We start from the raw sequence: 15,414 nt of genomic DNA, 5'->3' as shown, positions 1-15,414 counted from the left end.
AAATAGCAGAATGTGCAGCATTGCCAACTCAGCAGGAGTGAAGCCGTCGCGCGCATAAATATATGCTTTCAGTGGCATTCGTGCTCTGCAGGGTTGAAAAAGGCGCCTGGTCAAACGAGCATATCTTAGCGTCTGACTCCGTTAAGATGCAAGGCATCACGTTATTATGACTCTTATGAGGAGCGACTGCAGGTCCGATCATGGCATCGCGTGTTCTACTGAACTCTGGGGGCTAAACTGTGGGGAGGAGCTTACGCTAATCCTTGACAACGCCAGCATGATACTGGCTGCGTACAGCCCTAGCTCAGAGGCGAACAACAACGCCAGGCTTTACTGACCACTGAAATCTGTTCAGAAGCAATGTTTCCGTTGTACCAGGCACGGTGGTCTTAATAACATTAATCAAATGGTTCGTGTTTAACATGCTCCATACTTGTATTAATGGGTGCGCCTTAATGGTCTCGGTTACTGCCTTCAGGAGCTTTGTTTTGTCCTTGAATGGCTTCTTCCTGGCCATCAAAATAGTATTTGACCCTGAAAATTCAAAATTGAAAATTGGTTTTTGTGGAAAGGAAATGGCTCAGTATATGTCACACATCTCGGCGGACACCTGAACCGCACCGTAAGGGAAGGGATAGAAGAGGGAGTGAAAGAATAGAGGAATAGGTGCCGTAGTGGAAGGCTCCGGAATAATTTCAACCACCTGGAGATCTTTAACGTGCACTGACATCGCACAGCACACGGGCACCTTTGCATTTCGCCTCCATCGAAACACGGCCGCCGCGGTCATGTTCGAAAAGAGGCACTCCGGATCAGTAGCCCAGCTCCCTAACCACAGAGCCACCGCGGCGGGTGATTGGCTATGATGACTACGTTTTTCGGATGGGCGTTAGTGTGGACTGCGTACAATCGCAAACCGAAGTTTGCCGGGTTTTTTTCTCATTGCGCCTGTCCTTCACATATGTGCTTTCACAGTTTCTTGCTCCGTGTCGTATTATATCGTATGTGTGGTTTAACGCATCAAAGCTGCCCATTAGCATGTGATAGAATTAATTTGGGTTCCTTACGCTTCCTCAACGGGACAGCGTACCGCACAAGTGTGGTCTCCCCTCCGTCGAAATGCGCCTGCCGGTGCCGACACCACGACCGTGCAGGCTGAGCTTCCCAACGCCGTAGCGAGTAACCTACCGCGACGATTACTTCATTGGCGATCTTACCTGCTATACATTTACGGGTGGCAATCTGTTCATAAAGTTGAAATTTCTGCTCTATATCTCGTCGAGGCAGAGCAGAAACTCCACAAACGCAGTTTGCGCGAGCTAACGCAGCACGTTTTCTAACCAACGCAGTCAACGACTGCTTGTTTACTGTACGCTCAGGTGGGAATGAAACGCGAGCAGCGCCCGTAAACAAATCAAAATAACTTACTCGCGTACTTCCGGATGCAGTTTACAACTAGCCAGATTCTTGTTCGTCGGTAAAAGGTCTACCGCAGCATATTTTCGTAAATTCGCTGTAAAGTAATGTCTCACTGAAAGTAAAAAAGAAAAGCACGGCTTATGCGTGTTCGCGTTTAATTCTTACCTGACTACGTCCCTCACGACGCCGTCGGACACTCACAGTGATAAGTGCGTCAATTTTATTAATGCCGGCAAAGCAAACTATACCCATCCGCTAGAGGCTTGTGGTACGCCTCACGCTGTCATATGTCGGTGCGTCATCGACATCCCTCGGCGATGACACAAAGATGAGTAATATGTATCAAGGTATGTGCCTTGTATAAACATATATATACTTCATCCCAGTTCTCCCGTGGCACAAATGTGCCTCGTGTGAACATGCACGGGCTGCATACGAGTTCATACCCGTCACGAAATATGCCAGATGAGCACATATGTATACTGCATATTAGTTCACACGCACCGCAAATGTGTCATGTATGAACATGTATTTTGCATACCTCAACTGACACACGAGACCCGTGCGCACACAGGAACTCTTATATTCATTGTATCAGCTTATTTCAATCACGTCCGCAACAGATAGCCGCTCATGACCCATGAGTGCTTCTTATTCTGTGGCGCGTGCTTCGTGGAACGCGCGGAAAAGAATGCACGAACAAGCGACCAACAAGTGTCGAACCTACGCATAAAGAAAAGAGAAACCTTCGTCTGTTTCGTACAAATTTCTCCTTGTTTCTCTGCGCATTCCTTCTTGCTGTAAACACAGGCTACCCAAACTGTCTGCCGTTCGGTGTTAGTTAGAAGGTAAATAAGGCCTTCTGTGCTTTGTTGAGCCGTTGTGAAGCTACGTACTTAATAATGCCAGGTATTTTCATGGCAAAGTTTCGGGTGTCGTAAAAAAAATTACGTGCGCAATGACAGCACAACCAAGGAAGGTGCCGGCACTGTGAAAATTATAATATATTCCAAGGTGTTTAAGTGCTTACCACAGTGCAAATCAAGATTTACACTATCAGCGGAAGTCCAGTCGTCAATAGTTCCGCTTCTTACACCAAGTAAATCACCATATACCTCGCATCTTACCGTGGAATTGCCGAGTAGTGGAAAGGATAGCGTGTGTCTTGTCGTGCAAAATAACGGCGACGTTTTACATGGTGCTTATGGTGCGGTGGTTAGTGTAGTGAGGAGCATATTTGCATCAAGGTGGTTCGAATTCGTTTGGTGAATGTTGTTTTACGCCCTTCTACTTTTTTACTTCTTTTCAGTCTTGTAACCTGTATGCCGGCTATTTTATTTTTTTGCTGCTTTTTCATTCCATCCCCTGGGTTCCATTTCTCAGTAATCTTATATACGAGACACATATGACACTTATGCCTTATGTGGACGCACATTATTTTTATTGATACTGCATGCTTACTGCCCAAGAAGGAGTGGCTTACAGGTATACAGGTTGTTTCCCGTAACAGGAAACAAAGAATTAAAAAAGTCGCTCATCAGAGCTGGACGGAACCCACGACATATTGTTTCTCGGCGCTCCTCACAATATCTTTAAATTCCGCTTAATAAGTTAATTAGCTAAATTAATTATGCAAACTTTATTATGAAATTATGGTCACGTGCATTCCCTTTAGTTGTAGAGGGGGTAAGAAAGAACCGATGCACTTTTTTGCGGCAACGTATCTCCTGCATGGACCTTTTTTCAAGGCCCGCGAAAGAGAGCCCGCGAAATATGCAAAAAAAAAAAATACGTGAGTGCGCAATGCGCTACGGATTCTGCGATGGCCGCCGACGGGAGCGGACGTTTTTGCGTCGGACTCCGGCGAAATCCGCTTCCATCTGTGCACCAAGAGGGTTTTATGTGCTGAAAGTTGGTTGTGAGGATCCGAGGGAATACGCGAACAGGACTGCATCAAGACTTTTGTGACTTATTATTAGTGACTTTCAAGATTCATTTATGATCTTCTGTCTGTCGGTCCCGCAAGCAGCCACAGTGTGCGTGGTTGCGTTCGGTGTTGGGGCGCCGACAGGGCGTCCGCTCCGGGAAATCGGCGTTCGGGCGCAGACATGGCGTCTGCTCCGGAGAATGGAGTGGATCTCAGCACCCAAATGCAAGTAAGTGAAGAGAATATTGATAACGAGGAAGGCTTGCACGCTCCGGAGGGAGAAGAATGGAAGATAAAACTTGAACGCAAGTACGTTTCTGAGCAAGAAGCTGAGAGACAAAAGAAAGCTAGCGAAGAGCGAGCAGCGGAACTGCTGGTTAAGAAAATACTCAGAGAAGCTCGCACCTCGTCCCAAAATACTCAACCTACACCAAAAGGAAGGGCCAAAGTAGTAATCCGTCCTCAGGGCGGCATCGATAAAATCACTCAGGGATTTTGGTTCGCCGAGCTCACGGATGTTGCAGCAGCCGCCGCTGGCCTGACAGCCGATCAATGCGTGGTGACCAAATAACAGTCAATTACAAGAATCATACCATTATGGTAGCCACCGAAAGTGAAGAGAGAGCGAGAAGACATCAGTCCATACAGGTTCTCAAGTATACGGGAAGAGAGGCTAAGACGCTATCGTACCTGGCCACTCCGGAGACCTTCGTCCGAAGCGTAATTCATGGTATCTCCGTCGGTATAACGGATTCTGAAGTGCTCAGAATAAATTGCTCAGGTAGCTCGACTATTTCAACAGCCAGGAGGCTTGGAGAAGATTCTGGAAGAATTCTGAATTTTGTGGAGGAGAAAGTGCCGTCGACTGTAAACTTCAAGTTAACTCCGTTGAAGTGCTGCCTCTTCAGAAAAAATATGAAGCGTGCACAACCTGCGGACGTTTCGGGCATAGGGCGGATGTGTGCCCGAGCCCGAACACACGCAAATGCAGCGGATGTGGCATGGTTAATCCTCTGAGCAATCACAAATGCACTCCTAGAGGCGCACTGTGCCTGGGACAAGCATTGACCAAACATCTACAGGACTCCGTACCTTGTGCGACGCAAGCAATGGGAGAAGTTACGAGAGCAAAAAAGCCTACCCAAAGCATGACATATCCCCCTACATAATAGGTTTCAAAGCCTGAGAGCAACTGGGGGAGGATCCCAATCACGCTCGAGAAGCCGATGGCAATCGGCCGCTAGAGGAAACACGGTCGTAAAGATTGCTATCCCGAGAAAGACTCATACAGACTCCCAAGACAAGCCTAAGCACAAGCCTAGGCTACGCAAGACCCCTTCGAGGACAAACGTTGGGCAAGGCGCAGCGAGTAGAGACTCGGACGACCCCTGGGGACTGAGGAATGCAGCATAGACAACCAAGCATGACGGTAAGCTCTCCCAGGTGGCAGAGCAAAGCCTAGAGGAAAAACCAGGTCAATTGACCAGGGAAAATCATATGCTAGTCATGAAACTAGAAAAGATTAAAAAGAAGAATACAGAGCTAAGGCTGGGGGTTAAGCATTTAGAAGGGCTAATCTTAAGGGGACCCCTCCCGTCGGCAAGTGAAGAAGAGGAGAGCAGAGAGCGAATCCCTCCTAGTAAGAGGAACGCTAAAATGATAGGCTGAGCAGACTCGGACAGGCTCGGGGCAGACTTTAGGGCCCTGGAGGAATCGGAAGATAAGAATGGATAAAGGCAAGAAAACTTGCAAACTAAAATACAAAGTATTAAGGGAAGCCTAGGCTGGCTCATGCGCACGCTTCACGAGGAGGGTGTCATTGGAGCAGCTAGGGGCAGACACAATGCCGAACGAAAATAAGAGCGGGAAAGCTGCCGGCTGCGTCGTCTGGCAGTGGAACTGTCGGGGATACCCGGGCAAGAGTAGGGTCTTGCAACAAATCCTTACTTCACATGCAGCTCCCCCATTACTGATTGCTCTCCAGGAGACCCACACGCAAAAGGCTGGTCTCAAAGGCTACAGACGCTTCCCGAGTTCCAAAGGGGCGAAAGCCAGAGTTGCCACTCTGGTCGAGCATAATACTGCTGTCACGCAACATCCTATGGACAGGGAGATACAGGCGGTTCTAACTGAAATCCACTCTGGCAACCAGGAAAGGAGTACCTTTTTGTACTTAACATTTATAGCTCCCCTAGGCAGAGGGAGGTATCCTTCACCCCCCCTCTTAAAAAAGGCACTTGAAACTGCGGGAAATAGCAAGCTCCTCATTTGCGGGGATTTTAATGCAAGGTATCCGGAATGGGGCTCTAACACTCCCTGCACCAAAGGAAAAAGACTCCTAGAGGCCATCCTAATCAATGAGATGTCTATCTTAATGGACCCGACGGCTCCCACTAGATCTGGGAACCGCATCAATAATGACACGTCACCAGGTCTTACTCTAGCACATAGATGTGGCAATGTGGAATAAAGGAACACTGGAGAGAACTTCGGTAGTGATCATTATGTGCTGGAGGTCACCATTGTCTTCAACCGAAGGGCTCCCAAAATTAGCAGAAAAATCACTGACTGGGATAAATTCTGAGAACTGAGGCAATCCCTGGAAGTTAAAGCTTGGCCTACTCTCAAGGCATGGCAGAGAGCACTTAATAAAGACCTAAGGGAAGCAACAGATACTATTCAAGACGCCCTAGCGGTACCCCGACTGGACAGTACACTAGCCAATCTCCTCAGAAAGAAAGCGGATCTGGAAATGGAACTGAAAAGCCAACGATGAATCGCAATACTAGGAGAGAAATAGCGAGACTAACCAAGAGCATAGAAAAGCATTGCCCTGATCTGTGCGAAAGGAACTGAATGAAGTTGTGTGATGAACTTGGATATTTTATGAGTCTATCCAAAACCTGGGCCATTCTCAGGCATATGATTAATCCAACCAAATCCAAGAGGGAGACCAGGCTAAATCAAACCAAAATCAAGCATAACTTTAAAGGGAGTAATGAGGACCTGCTAGATAAGTTTCGCAAAGCCTATGTTGATGAACACAGGCTCTCCACTACCGGAATATGAAGGCGGGGAAAATAGAAGCATTGATTTTTCGTTCGAGGTTGCAGAGGTGTGGGCAATGTTGCAGGACCTCAAAAAGAAATCGGCTTGAGGTCCTGACTGGGTCACCAACACCACTCTGAAGAACTTGGATGATAATTCTATCTCTTTTCTAACTGAGACAATGAACAAGATTTGGGACGGGCTTGACTTACCGGAGGAATGGGAAGTTTCTAAATTCGTACGTATCCCTAAGCCAGGCAAAAGTCTTGATCTGGGCAACATGCGACCCATCTCTCTGACGTCTTGCTTGGGCAAGATCATGGAAACGGAGGTGAAGACAAGAGTCTCGCGTTACATGGAGAGCGAGGGACTCTGACCTGTTGAAATGGTAGGTTATAGACTACGTATGAAAGCACAGGACTTTATGTTAAGGCTTAAACATTATACAGTTGATGATCTCGACGGAACTAAAGGGGGCAGGGCAATCTTGGGGCTGGATTTTACAAAAGCCTTCGATAATGTGGAGCATAGAGCGGTCCTTGAAGGCCTCAGTAAGGTCGGAGTAGGCATCAAATGCTTTTTTATGTCAAAATATTCCTAAGCAATTGAAAGACCACTATAAGCTTTGTAGGGTTCTCCTCAAAACAGATTGGGCTCGGCAATTAGGAGACCCCTCAAGGTTCAGTCCTATCTCCAATGGTATTCAATTTTTACATGAGAGCACTGTCCCACAGGCTAAATAAAATTGAGGGGTTGAAGTATAGCATTTATGCCGATGATTTAACCATTTGGACAACAGGGGGAACAAACGCTGACATTTCATACCGACTGCAGGCAGCGGCAGAGGAAGTTGAAAACTATGCTCCGGAAAGAAGGCTTTCCTTCTTCCCTCAAAAATCTGAGATCTCGATTAATACCAAAGACCAGATGTAGAAAGAGACTCGGTTCCCTCACCTATACGGCCCGTTAGAGGTTGTAGTTGGGGGTAGGTTAATACCTAGGTTGACACTATTAGAGTCCTAGGATACTTTCTCCAGAAGAACGGACGTACCACAACCACTATCAAGAAGCTTAGCACCTATGTCGCCCAAGTTATAGGTATATTTAGGCGGATCTCCCTCAGAAACGAAGGCCTGCGAGAGCACTGTCTCCTGAGATTAGTACAAGCATTCATAGTGAGTAGGATTGCATACGCGACTTCATTTCTGAATCGTAGTCAGCATGAGGAGGAGAAAATAGACAGGTTAATACGAAATGCATACAAAAGAGCTCTCGGCATCACACCTAACTCCTCAACGGAGAAACTACTTAGTATGGTAGTCCACAATACCTGTGCGGAGATCTCCAGGGCAGCAAGAGAAGCGCAAATTTGGAGGCTTAGCTCCTCAATAGCAGACAGGCAGATCCTCAATGAGCTAGGCGAGAGCGAGAGGAAACCCCCGTATACTGTAGAGCTAATCCCCTTAGACACACGAAAGCATCTCAAAATTGCCAATATACCTAAGAACATGCACCCGGAGCATGATAAAGAAAGGAGAAGACATAGAGCTCGAACAATAATGAACAACCTCGCCCGGGAGACGCCGGGTAACACAGCCTTCTGCGACGCAGCCTATGGGTCCGATGGCGCCTCCGTCATTGCCGCCGTTGCTGGGAATGGGGAGAAAGTGACTGTAGCATCGATTAACACTGAATGCGTTAGTGGCTGAGGAGGCTGCTATTGCCCTAACGTGCGTTAGTACCAAAGCGAAGATCATCTTATCTGAGAGTAAGGCAGCTGTTCACAAGTTATGTAAGGGGGTGATGTCCAGTCAAGCCGCCAGATTACTAAGATACACCTCAAGCAGAGAGGTCTCCCTCATATCAGCTCCTGCTCATGAGGGCATTCCGGGGAATAAGGCTGCTCACAGCTTCGCTCGAGAATTACACATCCGAGCTGCTCTGGAAGTGCCCCTGAGTGGGAATAAAGACCCTCCCATAACCTATAAAGAAATAACCGAAACACCTAGACTGGATAAGAGAACACTCCCACTTCAAGATAGGTCACTCACTCCAAAGGAGTGCAGGGCCTGGAGGAGGCTTCAGGTCAAGATTTTTTTTTTGGCAGCTCTGCAGTAGCTGCCACAGAATTACTTCGCAAAATCACTTAATTTGGAAGTGTCCGGATTCTCCTGGGGCTAAATAACAAAGCATCCCAAACCTTGCCACCTGCGAAGAGCTGATCCGGAGCCACGACCCGGATCAGCAAAGATTCATCGTCCGTCAGGCGGAGACAGCTTACTACAAGACTCTCTCCGCCGTCTCCGGTGCCCAGAGCCTGCTGGGAGGCACCCACTCACAATTGCTGCGCCCCGACCGTGAGGCCCCATGATGACGGACATAAATTTAATTCATTCATTCATTCATTCATTCATTCTTGCCATCACTCATGCGCTACCACACTCCAGCGCACCCAACCGTGTTTTGTACGAACGAAACGTGCACGCTGAACGTGCCCAAGTGAGCGGCCGCCGCTCATTTCGAAGGGCTGCAATGTGACAAACATAATAAAACGGAGGTTAGCTTGAAATACGTGAATCCACTGCTTTAGCTTCCTTTTTTTGCTTTGTCTATGAGATGGTCCAATAGAAGCTCCGTCCGAACTGGCTGTCGATGGTCTGCTTATCACTTATCGCAGACCATGGCGCGTGCTCTCCCTCTTCAGGGAGTATTTGCTGACGCACTTTCAAGACTATTCTGAGAGCGTCTTCGGCCGATCGATTCGAGACGCTGAGCACGCATGCTTTGTTCACTCATGACGTGTTTGGAAGCGCTACAATAGGGTAGCACAAGAGCACAAGAGCACAATCATGTGTTTATATATATATATATATATATATATATATATATATATATATATATATATATATATATATATATATATATATATATTGGGGGCTCTCTTCGAATGCTCGAAAAAAGGACTACGTATAAGATATGCTACTACAAAAACTGGATCGTTTCGTAACCCCCTCTGCAATGTAACCAAACGCAACTAACCGTAATGTGAATATGATGTTTTGAATATTTATTGTAAAGTAATCGACCAATTAAGTGGAATTTAAAAATATTATGAGGAGCGCCACACGACGGGAAACAATATGTATTTGGTGTCGCCCAGCTCTGGTGCGCGACTTTTTTTTTTAATCCTTGGTTCAAGTTACAAAAACAGCCTGTATATATAATATATAAAGCTTGAAAAATGTAACTGGCAACTGTACAAGGCACACCGACTCATATGCAACACCGGACGGAAACTTGTCATACACTTTAATGACTTGAGAATGAATATAACCGCCACTCAAGAAACGCACAAAAATAACACACACACACACGCTAGGATCAAGTGCCTGTTTGTGATTAAGTAGGAGGAATTAAAGTTTTAGTAGTAAGAACTTTCTTTCGTTAGGAAGTGTGAATACCATTAGGTGCCACTAGTTAGGATACGGAATATATGCGACCGTAGTTGAAATATATGGAACGCACTTCGCGTCTCTGACTTTCTAGAGGGCATTTATTTTGCACATCGTATGGAGTTTCCACACATTGCTATCATATTCCAGCTTAGGCCGGATAAGTTCTGTATATGCAAGAAGTTTAATCTGTGCGGAAGCATCCTTGGGAATTTTGATCGTCCTTATCCGAAGTAAAACAGATCTGAGTTAAGCAGCATGCCCCATTCCTGGCACCATTCGAGGATATTATTCAGTTCGATGTTAAGAGAGTGTTTTACTTCGGATTCTATGATTCATTGAACTTAACGGATTCGTCAGCAAAGAGACGACTTTTGACACGTTCATGGGCGACATTAACAACGAATTTACTAAACAATAGAAAGAGGAGCGGCCCAAGAACATTACCTTGCAGGACTCCACAGTTACTGGAAGATATTCAGATTTGAAGCCATTAACGTGCACGCACTGATAGCGATGCGGCAAGTAGGCGAACACCCAGGCAACCAAGTAACTAGCAAGTTTCACACGTATTCGATAATCTCGTATGGACTATAGGCATCTATAGCACACATATAAAAGATTTTCGATAGGAATATGGCTGCTTCAGGACCACTGAGCGGTTGAAAGCCAATTAGCTGCATCACAGCGTCGTGATTCAGTGATTGCCTGCTCACTGCTTGCGTCGCAGCTATTGACCACGAAGATGAAGCTGAGAAAGGAGGCGCGGGCAACACATCGGAGGTGACACGCTATCTATTCTTTCAAAAATTACAGGATTTTGAGGAACCGAAATGGCAATGTAACAGCCTCACCTGGGTGGACACCTGAACCACGCCGTAAGGGAAGGGACAAAGAAGGGACTGCGAGGAGAAATGAAGAAAGAGGTGCCGTAGTGGAGGGCTCTGGAATAATTTCGGCCACCTGAGGACCTTTAACGTGCACTGATGTCGTTCAGCACACGGGCGCCTTTTGCGTTTCGCCCCCACCGAAATGCGGCTGCCGCGGTCTTGTTCGAAGCCGGGTTTTCTGACTCAGTTGCCTAGCGCCCTAACCACTGAGCGATTGTGGCAGGTTTTGTACTCTCGAAGCAGCGGAGCGTCCCTTGTGGCTGCTATTTCCTGGCGCTCGCAACGCTGTCTGCGATGTGACATGGACCCTCAATACAGTTTCCTTCTTGGCATCGATTACACTTGACTTCGACACGCACGCATCCCGTATAGCCGTGACTGGTATTTTCTAGCGCCGATTAGCCTGGACGTTCCGTAACTATTTACTTCACAACATCGGATTCTCCAGCAGTCCAATGTGCTCGACATTTGGTGCACTTTAAAGGGAAAAAAACAGCGCGGTGGGTCAGCAAAGACAACTTTAGTCCTGAAAACCAGCCGTTAGTGCCTAAGCTTGCACATTGTATGCCTCTTGCCACGAATGTGTGCCGTGCGCTGACTCGGCGGACTTACTGCTGAGAAAAAGACTAACGAAGTGACGAACCGCAGCAGTGCAGTGTAGTACACGGAAATCGCTCTAGACCTCTTTTGCAATAACAGTCGAATTTTGAAAAAACAAATTTTAAATTGTAAAAAAGGAAATGGCGCACTATCTGTCTCACATATCGGCAGACACCTGAACCGCGGTATAAGGGGAAAGATAGAGGAATAGTGAAAGAATAAAGGAAGAAATAGGAGCCGTAGTGGAGGACTTTGGAATAATTTATACCACCTGTGGACCTTTAACGGGCACTGACATCGCACAGCACACGGGCGCCTTGTTCGTTTCGCCTCCATCGAAACGCGGCCGCAGAGGTCGGGTTCGGACCCGGGTAGTATTGTGCAGTATAGGCGAGCGCCTTAACCACTCAGCCACCGCGGCGCGTGTTTTTTTCATTAATGTTTCGAAACACAGGATGTTTCAGGCCAGCGAGATCGCCACCGCTGTCCATTGTTGCGCTCGCGCTTCCTTCCTGCTGTTGAGTTCGGCGAAGTTGGACATGGGGGAGGATTCCCTGAAAACCACCGCGAAGGTGAATGAGCACTCTGGAAGAAACATGGCTGCAGGAACATTGGGTGCAGCGGCGATAATAGCGTCCCCACGTGTTCGACCAGGTCATCGGGTGCAGCAACGATAATACCGTCCCCACGTATTCGTTCCGGTCATCAGACTACGAAGTACAAGATAAGTGTTTCCCTCTTCAGTCACGCTGGGGTTGAACAATTGCCCGAGTGCCGCGCCTTTGACAGAGGTTCCGCGTTCTGGTCATCAGTACAAGATCTTTCAAGCCCTGCTGGGAGACAGCCTGCATTCCTGTGTCCCGCCGGCGCCTTCCGGACACACGTGAGCGCCCACTTGGAGGCCGCATGGACGACAACGTGACCGGGTCCTGTTCCCTTTCCCTCGACCGAACTGCGAGAGAACATCAGGACCGCCCTACCATGGGTGGTGCCATCAGTGCCATTGTGTGATTGGACATCATTCTTCGAACTGTATTCCCCAGCTAGGGATCTGGGGAATACGAAGAGTATTTAACGAGCTGCTGGTTCGGTACCAGAAGAGAGCCCCCCCCTTGAGAGATACCCTTTGCTGGGAGAGACTCCCGACTACTAAGAAGCTCTGTTTACTGAGAGGCACTCTCAGTTGCCCTTACTTGTACATTATATAAATAGTCTTTGTATACAGTTTTCCAAGTTTTCTTCCTCCGATCGTCCTCGTCTCTTCTCCGGCCTAGTCACGCTACCTGAATCACGACAACTGGTGGCAGCAGTGGGATGCTGCTACCTGAATCCCAACACCATGCCGAAGTGGGTGTACTCTTTTTCATGCGATGGTGGTAAATCTTTATTAGATGCACTGGGGCGAGTTTTAGAGAAGGGTGAAGGGTTTCGCCGCGCCCTTGCCTGGGTGGTAGTCCTCATTCCGGGACACCAATGGCGGTAGCCGCTGCCCACGCTCTTTGAACCAGAACCCTCTGGGACTCCAGGTCCAACTACGTCTGCCTACAGAGGCGCATATATGCTGTAATGTCCGCAAATGGGGTAAGCAGATTCGGTTCAGGAGTCCCGACAGAGTCTGGGAATTCAGTGGAACTCCGGGGGAGAGACGCTCGGGCGGCTGCATAAGCAGCCTCGTTCCCTTTTATTCACTGGTGTCCTGGCAACCATACCAATTGTTTTGTTCCCTCCATTGAGCTATGTTGAGCGTTTGGTAAAATTCTGCTGGCAAGCGGCGCTATTCTTCCTCTTATATATTTTCGAAAGGCGTGTTGAGAATCAGAAACTATGTGCGTGGCGTCGGAGTGGCTAACAGCGGGCTCCCAACTTTCGCGGCTAACGAAACTTGACTAGCTTTCATCGAGAGTCCATCCACCTGCTTTCGCTCGTGTATGACCGCGACGGTGCAGATGCCCTCTTGCGTAGAGCCCGCCGTGTCTACATTTTACGTGCCATTTTTGAAACCGTAATACTTCTCTATCGCTCTAGCTGTGACTTCTCTCCTACCTTGATTGTGCTCGGGATGCATGTTTCTTGGTATTGATTTAAGTAGTAGTTTATTTCTCCAGTCGTTGGGAATGTCCCCTCTGTCTCCTGTTCTGGGTGGCAGCACTATGTGCAGGTCATCGAGGATTCGTCTACCAACTTTGGTCGTTGATAACCGCATTATTAAGCTTGTTTGGTCAGCTTCGAGTAGTTCTTTCAGCGTGTTATGCATTCCTAGGAGAAGGCGATCAGTGGACGTCTTGACAAAAAGGATTCGTGGAGCCGAAGCGACCTGGGCAGGTGAGCAAGTGCATAAACACATACTATGACCTTCATTACTTGTATAATGTCATTGTAAGCGTTTGGGTTAAGATTACTGAACATCATTTCTTTGCCATTTGTTCGTTGTCGAATTCCGCAGTGGCAAACAGTCAGTTCATCATCGCCGCTGCCCTCAAGTAGCAAAAAAAAAAATGAAGTACGGGCTCCCGTATATGTCTTTCCCTCCTCCTCCTTATCTATATCTATATATATCATATATTGCAGCGGCAAACAGTCAGTTCATCATCGCCGCTGCCCTCAAGTAGCAAAAAAAAAATGAGGTACGGGCTCCCGTATATGTCTTTCCCTCCTCCTCTTTATCTATATCTATATATATCATATATTGCAGCTGCAAGTTGCTACAAATCAATTAGGATCACCTTATGCGCGAAAAAAAAACACGATTTGTGGTTGCGAAGTACCGGGCGTAAAGTAAACACGGTTTGGCACTTCTTTTCCGGCAAAAGTGATGATGACGGTGAATTTTTATGGCGCAAGCGCATCTGCGGCGTATGAGCGCCTTGGCACAAGGTATTTCGTTTTGCTCAAGGTGAGGTGAAAGACCCTGAATAAGCCGAGCACCAGGCCAGGGTAAAGCCTTTGCCCATAGTATCACTGGGGATCGAACCCCGCACTGGGTACCAAACCCCACACTGGGTACCAAATCCCGCACCTACCGCATGCGAGGCGGATGCTCAACCATTAGGCCACCACTGCGGTTCTTCCGACAAAAGCAGCTAACCTCGGCTTATTAAGGCTTACCTCGGCTTGTAGCAAACTCAATATGGTTTGCTTAGAACAGCAATATGTGAGAACACTGCGAGCGATAAACGCAAGCAATTTGGGCGCTTCGTATATGAGGATTTTATTGCATGCCCCAGACCACCTGCTGCGATGGCCTTGTCATATCCACGCTTGGTTTTCAATCCAAATTTTATGGGTTTTCTAATATTCGTATATTCCTAAACTTATTTTCGTTTCGATTACGTTGTGATATATAACCTGTGCTGTCAGATTCTAACCACGTTTGATAATACCCAGGAAAACATGCTTCGTTTGAATTTTTTTAAAACAGCTGATTCCAGAAAGCGGTGTAATTGTTGCACGCCTTTCAGAAAGGAACAAGAGTTCCTCTTTGAAGTCCGGAAAAGTACTAATGGTTGCGGCAATCAGTTAGCCCCCAAAGGGACTAAACCCTCGCCCTATTTTATTCCCGTTGTGCTTAGAGTGTATGCGAGGACACCGGAACACTCCGTCTATAGCTACCGAAATTCCTTCCAAACATCAGATTGTGTAGCAGTCCACTATGCTAGAAATTTTGACCTATGCGAGGTCCACGGAACACCGTCCGCGGCTTCCGAAATTTTACAGCAGCACGTACTATGCAAAATTACTTTACGCCTCCGATAGCACTGCACCCTGCTCCTGGTGCATGTACTTATTCCCTGGCGTGACAGCTTCAGCGTCACCTGGAACAAAAGCCTGTATGTTTTCTCAAGGACACCGGTCTGATACTAACACCCCGATAGTTCCGAGAGTACGTAAGTGCTTTTGTTGGAAAGTTTTCATCTTTTTAGCCGCCACCTGGAGTAACGTATTGGGCACATAACTCCAGGCAAGTGCTTTTGGTTACACATTTTCGTCTTTTTAGCCGCCATCTAGGGTAAATTGCTAAGTAAACTATTGGGCACTTATCTCCAGTAGTCTAATGTATGCCTCCTCGTAACACTACTGC

The sequence above is a fragment of the Amblyomma americanum genome, unplaced genomic scaffold (assembly GCF_052857255.1).
Source record: "Amblyomma americanum isolate KBUSLIRL-KWMA unplaced genomic scaffold, ASM5285725v1 scaffold_290, whole genome shotgun sequence".
In the NCBI taxonomy this organism is placed as follows: domain Eukaryota; kingdom Metazoa; phylum Arthropoda; class Arachnida; order Ixodida; family Ixodidae; genus Amblyomma; species Amblyomma americanum.
The sequence above is the reverse complement of the archived record's forward strand: the minus strand, read 5'-3'. Positions refer to the sequence as shown.